The sequence below is a fragment of the Abrus precatorius genome, unplaced genomic scaffold (genome assembly GCF_003935025.1).
Source record: "Abrus precatorius isolate BTA unplaced genomic scaffold, Abrus_2018 Scaffold8, whole genome shotgun sequence".
NCBI classification, from domain to species: Eukaryota; Viridiplantae; Streptophyta; class Magnoliopsida; order Fabales; family Fabaceae; genus Abrus; species Abrus precatorius.
This window is the reverse complement of record NW_020874428.1, coordinates 39,247,533-39,251,317: the sequence shown is the minus strand read 5'-3', so window position 1 is coordinate 39,251,317 and position 3,785 is coordinate 39,247,533. Positions and strand designations below refer to the sequence as shown.

The following is a 3,785-nucleotide window of genomic DNA, read 5'->3' as shown; positions in this document are numbered from 1 at the left end:
AGTCACAGTCCTAGTAGGGACAAGTTCATTCTTTTCATTAGGTACAACTGTCATACCACCTTTCTTTGGAACAATTGGACTGGACTTACCCAATTGCTGTCAGAAATAGGGTATATTATTCCTGCATCTAACAGTTTTATGACCTCTTTTTTAACTACCTCTTCATGGCTGGGTTTAACCTCCTTTGTGGCTGCACAACAGGTTTAAAATTCTCTTCAAATAAAATTCTGTGCTTACAAAATGAGGGATTTATACCTTTCAGATCTGCAATACTTCAGCCAATTGCAGATTTGTGTTCTCTCAAAATTCTGAGCAATTTTTCCTCTTGTTCTTCCTTAAGTTCATTGTTGATGATGACTGGATTTACATGATTCTCATCCAGAAATGCATACCGTAGGTGAGAAGGGAGTTGTTTCAGTTCTAGCCTTTGCCTTTCCTTTTCTTTACCATCCTTTTTCAGCTCTTCTTTCACTAAATTTTCTGCAGGTTTTTGGATCGGCAGAGCTTCCAATTGCTGCTGCATTTCCATGATATCTTCTTCATTCAGAGTTTCAGATTTGTCATTCCCTGCAGATATTACCTCTTCTAACACAGCAATTTCATCAAATTCTTTCATATGGTGTTGTGTAATAAAAGCATCCAGTATATCTACCTTCATACATGTATTATCTTCAACTGGATATTTTAAAGCTTCAAACACATTAAATATTACCTTCTCATCTTGAACTCGAAGCATAAGTTCACCTTTTTGCACATCTATTAAAGCTCTTCCGGTTACAAGAAATGGCCTCCCTAGGATCAAAGGAATGTTAGAATCCACCTCCATGTCCAGAATTACAAAATCTGCAGGAAAAATGAACTTATCAACTTTAACTAATAAATCTTCAACAACTCCATATGGATAAATGTATGATCTATCAGCTAGCTGCAGTGTAATGTTGGTAGGCTTCACTTCCTCTATGCCAAGTTTCTGTAGAACAGCTAATGGCATCAGATTTATGCTTGCTCCCAAGTCACACAATGCTCTTCCCACAGTGCAGTTTCCTATTTCACAAGGAATGCTAAATGATCCAGGATCTTTCAACTTTTGAGGAAGCTTTCTCTTGAGAATGGCACTGCACTCCACTGTCAAAGGTACTGTTTTGTCATGCTCTAGCTTCCTTTTTCTGGAAAGTAGTTCTTTCATGAACTTTGCATATGAAGGCATTTGCTCCAAAGCTTCTGCAAAAGGAATGTTAATTTGTAATTTCTTAAAGACATTCATAAACCTTTCAAATTGTTCCTCTTGTTTAGGATTTTGGACTCTTTGAGGATAGGGCAGCCTCTTGTATTTTTCTGGGTCTATTGGCTTACAAGCTTCCTCAAAGAGTTGCTTTTTGGTTTTCCTTTCAGAATTCATGGGAACTTTTTCTTTTTCTTCTGAATGGTCTTTCTTCAATAGCTTAAAATTTCCTTGTTGCAGATCTTGTTCAATGTTTCTTTCTGTTGCATCGTTCACTTTCTTTTCTGCTGGTTTAGGGCTTGCAACTACAGCTCCACTCCTTGTAGTTATGGCTTGACATTGCTCTTTAGGATTGATTACTGTATTGCTTGGAAATCTTCCTTCATCCCTGCTGGATAATTGTTCAGCTAATTGTCCAATCTGTGTCTCTAGTTTCTTCATGGAAGCTTCTTGGTTTTTGAAGATTGTTTGAGTCACCTTCATGAATTGCAGCATAGTTTCTTCCATCTCAGTCAACCTCTCATTCATAGGTCTAGAAAATTTATGATTTCCTTGAGGTTGAGTGGATGAATTCCTCTGAAAATAAGGCTGTTGTGTTGTTGGACCTGCATTAGAAAAAGGCAATTTTGAGTTAGAATTCTTTGCAGCAGAATATTGATTATTCCAATTAGAATACTGCTGAGTTCTATTATTCGAAAATTGAAATCCAGGGGGATATGATGGTTGTTGTCTCTGAAAATTATTCATATAATTCACTTGCTCTTGGGTTCACTTGTGGATGCCTCACATGCACCATTTGCATGGTTTCCTCCACAAAAATCACAACTTAGCTGACTGATAGGCATACTCCCTGTTTGCAGATTGTTGATTTGTTGTGTTAAGGCAGCTAATTGTTCTGAAAACATTTGATTTTGTAGCTGATTTTGTGCAAGAAAAGTTTCTAGAACTTTAGCTTCATAACCAGAGTTTCTTCCTTGATTCCTTGAGTTTGAATTCTGATACATTGAAGATGCCATCATGTCAATAATCCTCTGAGCTTCTTCCAAGGACTTTGTATTTAATGAACCTCCAGCAGCAGCATCAACCATTGTTCTTGTTACTGCATTCATCCCATTATAAAAAGTTTCCAATTGCATCCAATCTGGAATACAATGATGTGGACACCTTCTAAGCAGTTCTTTGTATCTTTCCCAAGCTTCATACAATGATTCTCCATCTTGCTGAACAAAGGATGTAATTTCTCCTCTCAGTTTAGCAGCTTTGGATGGAGGGAAGTACTTGGTTAAAAACTTATTCACAAGTTCTGTCTAGGTTGTGATGCTTCCTTGTGGTTGAGCTTGTAACCAGCATTTTGCTCTATCTCTCAAGGAAAAAGGAAATAGTCTCAGTCTGATGGCTTCTTCACTAACCCCATTTATTCTTATGGTGTCACATAATTGTAGAAAATTTGAAATATGTAAGTTAGGATCATCAGAATTTCCACCAGAAAACTGATCTTGTTGGACTAAGTGTAACAAGGCAGGTTTAATCTCAAAATGGTTGGCTTGAATAGTTGGCCTGATTATAGAAGAGTTAAAACCTTGCATGTTAGGAATTGCATAGTCCCCTAATGTTCTAATTCTATTTTGTTCTGCCATCTCTATTTCTGAATTTAGTTGTCTCAAAGATGTAGGTGTTCTTTTCACTCTAGGATTACTCTGAGATTCTGGAGAATGGACAGCTTCTAACTCACTATCACTCCCTATGGCTTTTTCTGCTCTAGACTCTTTTCTCAATCTTCTTAAGGTTATGTCTATGTCAGGATCAAAGACTAGAGTTGATTTGTTTTTGTTTTTACCACGCATATACAAATCAGTTTGAAGCAAAATTAGACCACAATTGATATTCAGAAATGTACAACAGAATTCATGCAAAATCTATCAGTAAAAGCATATAGAAACTTAAATCTAGCAGTTGCAGAATTGTAAAATCATGTACAAATATGCATAATGACAATTACAACTATAAAGAGCAATGAAAACTGAAATTCTGCAGACAACAAAGATGTAAAAATTCTATGCAGCAGACAGAAATATTATGCAGAATATTACATAAGGTGCAGTAAAATTATGCAGAAAGCAATTTGAAAGCAAAGCAACAAATTAAATGCTCAATCTAGTTACTTTTCTACTACTAATGATATTGAAATGCAAAATTCCCCGGCAACGGCGCCAAAAACTTGTTGTTAGCAATCTATACTAGCAAGTGCACTAGGATTGCAGCAAGTGATGAGTAAATTTAAGATCCAAATATCGTCTCCACAGGGAATTTAGGTTTCAAGTACCACTTCACAGAATTATAACCATTTGAGCCATACGAATTTTGGAATGAGATTTGTAACATATAACAGCAGCAAACTGGAACAATTAAAAGTAAAATGAACTTGCAGAAAATAAGACAATGAACACACAGTTATGTGATAACAGAAGGAGAAACCATAGCTAGAGAATTGCTTCACCAAAACTCCAATGTTTAATCAATAAAGTTCTGAATTAACAAGCAATTGGAAAGAATGACAATCAGT

General features: G+C 36.1%; 1 non-coding gene across 1 annotated transcript; it reads left to right on the top strand.

The window, feature by feature from the left end:
• The first annotated feature begins 2,368 nt into the window (after positions 1-2,368).
• On the top strand, positions 2,369-2,475 carry LOC113848714. The gene has a single exon (XR_003501975.1). It is a non-coding gene; the product is annotated as a small nucleolar RNA R71 (small nucleolar RNA).
• The last annotated feature ends 1,310 nt before the right edge of the window (positions 2,476-3,785 follow it).